A 10,743-nucleotide genomic window follows, 5' to 3' on the forward strand; every position below is an offset into this window, starting at 1 on the left:
GTCAAAAGCGTCAGTTAGATGACGCCTTGGGATGAGAACGGGCTGTATAAAATGGTGTTTTGATCAACGTGACATGGCGCTAAAACTTAAAACTATACTTACCTCAAGGTCCATTTGCAAAATTCATGACAAGTTGGCCTCTTTTCTCTAGCCATGACCATATTCTCCTCTTTTTTCAGCGCACATAAGAAGCCCAATTGCCAAAGTGTGATTCATCTTGCTCTATTTGTTTACCACTAGCACATGATGACATTTTATTCTTCTATACTAACTTGCGTCGTATAGCCTACGAATCAATAGGTATCATCATCCAACAGTCTACATACACATGTCATACCCAAGTTTAGTAGACCCATGTTGTACAGTGTGTTCTGTAATGATCTTATAGGATTGCTGAAATCACCCTAACCCTAACCCTAACTCAGAAGTTGCTAGTAAATGTCACAAATAATTACAAAGAAATGGAAAGTAACATGTTCAAATTAAAAAGAAAACTGAAATGAAACTTCCACTTTCAAATGTCATGCTACGGCATGTTCAGACCTTTTACGGTGCTTTTTTGTCTTTCTTGACAGCCCTCGATCAGTCTATGCTTTTATTGCATGGGAAAGAGCAGCGTGAACATCCTTCAGAAATGCTTTGGACCAGCATGAGGGTATAAGTGAAAGATTTTTGGCTGAACTAAGTCTTATTTTAATTGCATTTCTGTTCTTATTTCTCACATTCTGTCATGTTAGTGCAATTAAGGAAAGCTGTTAAAGCTCAGATCTGCTGCGTGGTTTGTGGCTTTTCACTCTGGAGGTGTTTGGTGAGGTCCGTTCCAGACTGGAGTCTGTTTGAGGTAACGAATAAAAAGCCGAGACACTTTCATCTGTGGTTGATATTGTTCAGTCATCTTAGTCATGCTTTCCTCTCCCACGTCTTCATGAGTCACGCCGGCTCTTTTTTAGGTCACCCTCTTATTTAAATGACCACCAGGAAGAAGTGGGAACCCGGTGGTTTACAAACTGACGTTCATGCACAGGAAACGTTGATGTTTTTTATTAGAAAATACCTAAGGAACCGTCTGGGACGCTCTTCAGAAGAGTTGAGAGGCTCCGTTTCAAAGGGCCTCTCCGCTGGCAAACTCTGATAGGAACTGATCTCAAGTGCATGTTGGGAAACATGTTTGAGTCTAATGGGTTAATTAGCTCCGAGTGTTGCTCTGTCTTCTGAGATTTAGCCTGTCATTGCAGCCAATGTCTTAACATGACTGTTTAAGGGGGCTGATCTCTGCTTTAGAGGAATATTCTGGGTTAAATACTTCAGCATCTGAGACGTGCTGTTGATTAACATGGAAAATAATTTTCACCCGTTCCTCAGTAACACATTTGGAGAACTTAAAGGGCAATCAGTGGCAAAAACTTTTTTTGTATTTTTGTCTTGTTTTCCATTAAAAATATCTCAAATTCATACATTAAGATACATTTACAGTACTTGGGAAGCAAGTCATGTTTCGTGAAGATTTTTTTTTTACCCTTTGGACAAATATTTTTTCTTGTTTTAAGTAAAACACTCTTAAGTTTGACCAAGATTTAAAGTATTTTTGGTTCTTAAGTAAATGTATCTCAAGAATGTTTAGAAATTTGAACTGGAAAATAAGAGTAAAAAGATTCTTGTTTTGCAGTGATTGCACTGGGATATTTAAAAAACAAATAAGTATTCTTGGTATAACATGTGCGTGAGTTACAAGAATCAAACTTTTAGACGACTTTCTCTGGTCATGCTTTAGAATAGGGTCCAATTCTCACTATTAACTGCAACTTTTGCCTCAACAAACTCCTAATAACGCGTTGGCTATTGAGTATGAATCGACGCCTTGGGAATCATTTTGACCATGCTTCAATATTCGACGCTTTAGGCACCCTTTAGCGTCAGTTACATGACGCGATCCTAGGGCGTCATCTTACTGACGCTTTACCTTTAAAGGGGTGATGAACTGAGAAATCAAATTTCCTTTGAGCTTTTGACATCTAAGAGGTCATCATATTATAAGAATATCCTTTAAGTTTCAGAACTGAAAACGTCCTTGTTAGTCCAATAAAAGCTTTTATTGACACCAGGCTCAGCAAACGACTCGTTTTTCAAAGTGGGGAATTATGACGACAAAGAGGATAAAACCACCCCCGCAGAAGAAGATCAACGCCTACTTCAACACGGACGGTTTAGCCCCGCCCACCGATTCGCGCATTACACGAAACTCATTATAATATGCAAAACTGTTATCCACTCACAGCAGTGGGCGTTTACTTCCAAGTCTTCAATGCGAGACGCCCATAAAAACCGAGCGTTTTTGAGCTAGGCTCAAAACTAGGGTAGAAAATAGCCTATTACTTATTCATTTTGATGTTTTTGAATGTAAAAACCAAGCGAACGTCATAAGTTGACCTCAGACAACAATATAAAAAACATTAAAAAGCCAGTTCATGACCCCTTTAACGTCAGTTAGATGACGCTATCTAATCCTAACCCTACCCCAGACCTAAACCTACCCGCGTCATCAAACTGACGCTTAGGTAAAGCATCAGTAAGATGACGCCCTAGGATCGCGTCATGTAACTGACGCTAAAGGGTGCCTAAAGCGTCGAATATTGAAGCATGGTCAAAATTGTCATTTTAGTGACGCCTTGGGTTGAGAATGCGTTGCAGCATGCAGAATAAGGGATTAATATGTTCTTTATAAGTACTAATAAACAGCCAATATCCTAGAAATTTGCTTGCTAATAAGCAATTTGGACCCTAAACTAAAATGTTTTTTAGGACTTTGAAACACTGTAGTTATTACTGAGAAACGAGTTGAAATCAGTTTTGGTGATCGACAGCACGTCACAGCTGCTGCTCATTGAGCTTTATTGCACTTAACACAGAATATTGCTTAAATGTTAACTCCAGATTAGTAGCAGGATTTCTTTCAACGGGGATGTTTTCTTTACTTTTCCCCTCTGTTTTGCATTTGTTTTTAAATTAGTGCTTGTCATGCTGCGGTTAATTGGATTGAGCCGCAGAATCCCAGATTTGGAGCTGTACTCCAAACAGAAGCACTCTTCAGTGTTGACTTGGTAATTCGGTCCAGCTCTGTATGGTTTTGTATGGTCTCTGTTGCAAAACAGCAGCAGCACTCCAGGCCCTCAGCCCCTGAAAGGAAGCCCAGGGCCATGCTGGTTAGTGCAAACTCCCCGAGGATCAGAGCAGGAAGAAAACAAGCCGAGAGAACATCCTCTGGTGTGATTGACACGGCGCTAGCTTGTCAGCTCCAGTCTGCTTGTGTCTAAAGAGATGGCTTAGGAAAATCAGTTGAATGAAAACACACCATGCGCTGTGTTTTGTGAGTGGCTCTGTGCTGCAAATGTGTCTTGTTTAGTATTTTTGTCTTGGAAATATCTAAACATTCTTAAATCAAGGTACATTTACTTCAGGGTTTCTGCGGGTCTTAATTCACCCTTACTCAAGTAGCCTAAGGCCTTAAAAAGTTCTTAAATCAGAGCAGAAAGTAAAGTCTTAAATGCTTGAAATGTTGCATGCATTGCAAAAAAACGAATATCTATTGTAATGAAAATCCATTTTTGTCCTGTTTTCCAAAAAAATATTTTAGTTTTTTTTTTAGTTTTGCAAAAAAAAAAAAAAACATTTATAGACATTTACATTTAGAGACCATATTTGGCAAGTTGTGTTCCCTTCAATTACTTGGTCTTAAAAAGGTCTTTATATTTAGTCTTAAATGAAAGTTCATCCTGAAACCATAGGCGGAGTTTGGGGGGGGCTAGGGGGGGCACTGCCCCCCCAGACCAGAGCCAATTAATGCCTGCCTTGTGCTTTAAAAAAAAAAAAAAAAATACTGTATTCATATTTTCTCATTTTATTTGTCTTATCTTATCATTTTTGCGGGTATAATGAGTAAGTTAAGGCTAAATTATTTTTAATTACTGTATTGAAAAAGAAGCTAATTTTCTCACGACTGGCGGATCTCAAAGTATCGCGGTAAGTGAGGAATTTCCTGTGTGTTTTTCGCGTACAGACACGTCCGTTCACATGGATCCCCAAAAAGGACTAAAACCGCTGTATTATTCATGCCAGGCCGACTCTCCATGAGAGGATAAAGAACAGGCTGCGGTTGACGATGGGAGCAGCCAGGTTTTCTTCTCTTGCGATCCTTCACATCGAAAGCGACATTACGGCCAAGCTCTCACCTGAGACCATTATCGACGCAGGACGCAAAAAAACGAAAATTACTGTTGCACTAGTCTGAGCAATATCTAGGTCTGTAAGTTTTATTTCTCTGCCAAATAACTGCTTAAGATGGAGAAAAACTCAACACACTGCTTTCAATATGCTGTTCAATATGTTTCAAAAGTGGAGAGTAGGCTATGTGACCGTTAATTTTTCCCGTGTCTCAATGTTTTAAATGTTTCATGAAATGGCTACAACAAAATGCGAAATAACTTTTTTTTTTTTAATCGCTCTCATTGCCACAATTGTGTTTCAAACGTGGAGAGTAGGCTATTGTGTGACTGTTCATTTTTCCCGTGTCTCAAAATGTTTTAAATGTTTCATGAAGTACAATAAAATGCGAAATATAACTTTAATCACTCTCATTGCCACAATGTGTTTTGAAAAAAGGAAAGAAAAGAAAAACTAAAAATCTTTTTGTTTTGGTTGAAGATAATATATTAACAGTGCAAAAGTGGTCCACATTTCATTTATCCTAATTGTGTCCGAACGACAATGATTGCTACATGAATGAATGAATGAATGAATGCTACAATGATTTTTTTTTTTTTGCCCCCCCTGGCTCGAATGTCAAACTCCGCCTATGCCTGAAACCTTGTACTTGAGAAGCAAAATCACTTAAAAATCAACAAAAACAATTGTGCTTAAAACAAGACAAAAATATCTGTAAGTGGGGTAAGAAAATAAAACCTAATACAAAAGGGAAAACGGGATTATTTTTCTTACCTCAATGGCAGATTTTTGTCTTGTTTCAAGCATAAACCCACCTTTTCACTAAACGCTTAATATCTTAAAGTCCCCTTGTGGTGAAAATCCAGCTTTTAATGTTGTGTATGTGTCTATGTGGTGTTTTTAATGCGCTTTAAGACAAACCCTGTGCAAATTCATAAGTCGACAGCATGGCTGAGTATTTTCTGCTTCAAACTGCAGTGAACCAAAGACAGTCTCAAACACACGGTTTGAAATCGCTGGTGTTTCTGACGTCACAAACGACCTTGTAACCAATCAGATCAACGTGTGATCGTCAACCAGTGGATCTCTGAGCTGAGTGAGTGAGTGGAGGCGGGGCTCAGTTGCATATTCATAGAACCGCGTATACTAAATGAGACAAGGGTGTCGAGTTACATTCAAGCTATTTTAAGGCGTGTAAAAAAAATGTCATTTTGGTGATCATAGATGAGTTTTAAGGGATACAATTAGGGGGACATTAAGAAATTAAGAATTTTTAGATATGTGTAGCTACTGGAAAACAAGATAAAAATACTGAGTAAAAAAATGTGCAAGTTTCGGTTTTCACAGTAAGTTTAATAATTTTGTGTTCTACTTTGAAACTCGAGCTGCTGTCACCCTCCCTTCTTCACTTCATCCTACAGTTTCCACACAGTTCAGAGACGCCAACGGACGACGCTCCCTGTGTACATGTGTTGCTTGGAAACCAGCGCACTGGGACCGTGTAGTGCAACACACAGAGGCACTGGATGCAGTACGTACAGAAAAACACGCTCAAAGCCCACGTGTGGACAGCAGCCTCCAGACAGCCAGGAACATTTCCCACAGACTTTAAAAGTGTAGTCAGTGTCTACTGGATCTTTACATTTTAACCCAACCCGATCACACTAAATGCGTTTCTATAGCACGCAGTGTTTATCGTATAATTTATACGCGAAAATGAGTTTTTACGTGCATAGGATAGGATACGGATGGGTTAGGGTAGGTTTAGTAGTGGTTAGGTAGGTTAGTAGGGGTGCGTGTGTATTACACGCAAATGACCTGCGTATCAAATGCACGCGAAAACTGCGTAGCCTATCATATGCACGTAAAAACTCATTTTCGCGTATAAATTGCACGATAATACACAATGCGTGCTATAGAGACGCATTTGCGTGAGAACAGGCTGTTTAACCAGCTATTTTAACACCATGTCTGCAATATTATAAGTAAATAAGTTATGTACACATAAGAATGTAAAGTGATGATTAGCATGAATTAAAGTTAATTATTGAATTATTGCAATGATTAAAAAATGCTCACCCTATAAATGAGTGCATTTTGGGAAGACATGGCACAGATTGAAATTAAGTTTATAATTTATAGGAGTTATAAGAGATCTGATTCATTTTAAGATTTGGACAATTCATGTCAAATAACTGGTTAAAAATGCCTTCTTTTCCAGCACGAATATCTCAACATTATTGAATCAAGATGCATTGACTTGAGAAGCAAATGACTGAAGATAATTAAGGCTTGTTTTATGAAAAACTAACGTTTATGCTTAAAAGAAACAAGAACATATATCTGCCAGTGTCGTCAGAAAAACAACTCTTGCTTTCCTTTTGAATTAAGATTATTTGTTGACCCCATTGGCAGATATTCTTGTGTTAAGCTTAAACTCAATTCATTAAAGGTGCTCTACGTAACTTTTAGCGGCCTCTAGTGGTGATGTTTCAGATTGCAACCAAATTTTACAAGTCGGTGCTCGTGCTCAAACTCATAGACAATACCGTCTATTACGCAAATATCTCGGCGAATACTAGACGGATTTGGCGAGCACCGAGCTCGTTGGGACCATCTAGTCGAGCTGAAAAGAACCATATAAGTTCCATAGTTTTTGGTGGTGTTTTCGCGGAGATATTAGCAAAAAGCAATCGGGCGCGCTGCAAAATTGCGGACGCCGGTGACGTCACGATCTCAGAAGAAAATCGCTCGTATCTCTGGAACGCAAAGACCCAGAGAGCTCAAATTCGGGGGAGGAGGTCCCAGGGGAACCCTTGCCCGAACGCTAGAGTGGCGGGCCTCGGGGATGGCCCCTACCGGATCGCTGTTCGCTGGGACCCCCGATTTCGAACGGCTATAACTCGGGGAGCCGGGCGACTTGGACCTCGGGGGTGGGCTCGTTCGAAAGGCCCCGTCCAGCACTACGAACGATTAGAGTCTTGGGAATATTGATCAAAGATTGACTGAGATATAAGCCGAAAAACGTGCGCCTTTAACCGGACGTAACTCCCTGACCGTTTACAATAGACTCTATATAAGGAGAGAGGCTCGGGAGCGCGCATGCACGTCACATCCGTTTGATTTCGCGGTAAATCCGACCCGGAGACTTCACATAGAAATAGGAATACTGGCCTTCAGAGGTAATAGCAAAACCCGACAAGTGGATCATTGTAATGTGTGATTACAACCCCTTCACACACAGGCAATAAAAAAAGGATTCATTTTAGAAGAAAAGTTCCATATAGCACCTTAAAAAAAAAAAAAAAGAAAACAAGACTTAATATCTTCAGGCATTTTGCTTCTCATTAAATGCATCTTGATTTAAGAATCTTTAGATATTTAGACTGGAAAATAAGGCAAAAATACTATTCGATTATATATATTATGCAGTGCGGCATTTAAAATTAGTTTTTTTTTTATATTTCAGTATATATTTTTGGATTATTTCATTAGTTAAAAATTCAAATGAAATTTTATTAGTTCATCCATGAGTTTCATGCTCTCAGATAAGATGTTTTCTTGTCAACATGTTTACCTTCCGGATTACCTCACAGTTGAGTGTCTTATGAGTGCTTTGCAAATCAATTCAACTGAATCATTTAAAAGAACCAGCTCAAAAGGAGGATTCGTTCACAAATCTGACATCACTCTGTAGTTTGACCTTCCAACAGTTTGTCCTGTAGAATGTGTTGTGTATCTGTAAGAGGACACTGAAACAAAGTTCTGTGTGCTTGCAGGTTCATCTCATGGATGGATCAGGGATGTCATCTGGTTGTCTCAATTTGTGTAGTCTGGACTTTGGCTGGCTTCACCCCCTCCAGCTCAAAGGATAAAGCCGGATCAAGAACACATCCCTTCTAGTATCCATGGGCTTGTAGAAAAAGCAGGTATACAGGACTTTCTTCCCTCTCGGAGTCCAGTGTAATATATATATATATATATATATATATATATATATATATATATATATATGAGGAAGAACTGAAAAAGGTGAAAGTTGTGCCGTAATTTTGAAACTTTGACTTGTTGCTTTGTTTGTTGTGAGTGTTTCCCGGGGTAACGGAATACACTCCTAGAAAAAAAAGATTCAATGGGGTTCTAAATAGAGTTCTTATGTTTATAAGGAGAAATGTCTTCAATGATTGCATTACTTTCGTGTTTAATGGGTTGTTTCATTTTTGTTCTAGTGATATGTTTACGGGTTGTTTAATTCATAAAATGTTCGAATACTCCGAATCGGAGAGTAGGCTATTGTGTGACTGTTCATTTTTCCCGTGTCTCAAAATGTTTTAAATGTTTCATGAAGTACAATAAAATGCGAAATATAACTTTAATCACTCTCATTGCCACAATGTGTTTTGAAAAAAGGAAAGAAAAGAAAAACTAAAAATCTTTTTGTTTTGGTTGAAGATAATATATTAACAGTGCAAAAGTGGTCCACATTTCATTTATCCTAATTGTGTCCGAACGACAATGATTGCTACATGAATGAATGAATGAATGAATGCTACAATGATTTTTTTTTTTTTTGCCCCCCCTGGCTCGAATGTCAAACTCCGCCTATGCCTGAAACCTTGTACTTGAGAAGCAAAATCACTTAAAAATCAACAAAAACAATTGTGCTTAAAACAAGACAAAAATATCTGTAAGTGGGGTAAGAAAATAAAACCTAATACAAAAGGGAAAACGGGATTATTTTTCTTACCTCAATGGCAGATTTTTGTCTTGTTTCAAGCATAAACCCACCTTTTCACTAAACGCTTAATATCTTAAAGTCCCCTTGTGGTGAAAATCCAGCTTTTAATGTTGTGTATGTGTCTATGTGGTGTTTTTAATGCGCTTTAAGACAAACCCTGTGCAAATTCATAAGTCGACAGCATGGCTGAGTATTTTCTGCTTCAAACTGCAGTGAACCAAAGACAGTCTCAAACACACGGTTTGAAATCGCTGGTGTTTCTGACGTCACAAACGACCTTGTAACCAATCAGATCAACGTGTGATCGTCAACCAGTGGATCTCTGAGCTGAGTGAGTGAGTGGAGGCGGGGCTCAGTTGCATATTCATAGAACCGCGTATACTAAATGAGACAAGGGTGTCGAGTTACATTCAAGCTATTTTAAGGCGTGTAAAAAAAATGTCATTTTGGTGATCATAGATGAGTTTTAAGGGATACAATTAGGGGGACATTAAGAAATTAAGAATTTTTAGATATGTGTAGCTACTGGAAAACAAGATAAAAATACTGAGTAAAAAAATGTGCAAGTTTCGGTTTTCACACTAAGTTTAATAATTTTGTGTTCTACTTTGAAACTCGAGCTGCTGTCACCCTCCCTTCTTCACTTCATCCTACAGTTTCCACACAGTTCAGAGACGCCAACGGACGACGCTCCCTGTGTACATGTGTTGCTTGGAAACCAGCGCACTGGGACCGTGTAGTGCAACACACAGAGGCACTGGATGCAGTACGTACAGAAAAACACGCTCAAAGCCCACGTGTGGACAGCAGCCTCCAGACAGCCAGGAACATTTCCCACAGACTTTAAAAGTGTAGTCAGTGTCTACTGGATCTTTACATTTTAACCCAACCCGATCACACTAAATGCGTTTCTATAGCACGCAGTGTTTATCGTATAATTTATACGCGAAAATGAGTTTTTACGTGCATAGGATAGGATACGGATGGGTTAGGGTAGGTTTAGTAGTGGTTAGGTAGGTTAGTAGGGGTGCGTGTGTATTACACGCAAATGACCTGCGTATCAAATGCACGCGAAAACTGCGTAGCCTATCATATGCACGTAAAAACTCATTTTCGCGTATAAATTGCACGATAATACACAATGCGTGCTATAGAGACGCATTTGCGTGAGAACAGGCTGTTTAACCAGCTATTTTAACACCATGTCTGCAATATTATAAGTAAATAAGTTATGTACACATAAGAATGTAAAGTGATGATTAGCATGAATTAAAGTTAATTATTGAATTATTGCAATGATTAAAAAATGCTCACCCTATAAATGAGTGCATTTTGGGAAGACATGGCACAGATTGAAATTAAGTTTATAATTTATAGGAGTTATAAGAGATCTGATTCATTTTAAGATTTGGACAATTCATGTCAAATAACTGGTTAAAAATGCCTTCTTTTCCAGCACGAATATCTCAACATTATTGAATCAAGATGCATTGACTTGAGAAGCAAATGACTGAAGATAATTAAGGCTTGTTTTATGAAAAACTAACGTTTATGCTTAAAAGAAACAAGAACATATATCTGCCAGTGTCGTCAGAAAAACAACTCTTGCTTTCCTTTTGAATTAAGATTATTTGTTGACCCCATTGGCAGATATTCTTGTGTTAAGCTTAAACTCAATTCATTAAAGGTGCTCTACGTAACTTTTAGCGGCCTCTAGTGGTGATGTTTCAGATTGCAACCAAATTTTACAAGTCGGTGCTCGTGCTCAAACTCATAGACAATACCGT

The 10,743-nt window shown here is 38.6% G+C and overlaps 1 long non-coding RNA gene across 1 annotated transcript; it reads left to right on the forward strand.

The window, feature by feature from the left end:
* The first annotated feature begins 567 nt into the window (after positions 1–567).
* On the forward strand, positions 568–8,141 carry LOC130091492 (uncharacterized). Its single transcript, XR_008807818.1, has 4 exons — positions 568–655; positions 738–841; positions 5,640–5,749; positions 7,998–8,141. It is a non-coding gene; the product is annotated as an uncharacterized LOC130091492 (long non-coding RNA).
* The last annotated feature ends 2,602 nt before the right edge of the window (positions 8,142–10,743 follow it).

The sequence above is a fragment of the Rhinichthys klamathensis genome, unplaced genomic scaffold (assembly GCF_029890125.1).
Source record: "Rhinichthys klamathensis goyatoka isolate OS25496 unplaced genomic scaffold, OSU_Roscu_1.1 h1tg000167l_1, whole genome shotgun sequence".
Lineage (NCBI taxonomy): Eukaryota > Metazoa > Chordata > Actinopteri > Cypriniformes > Leuciscidae > Rhinichthys > Rhinichthys klamathensis.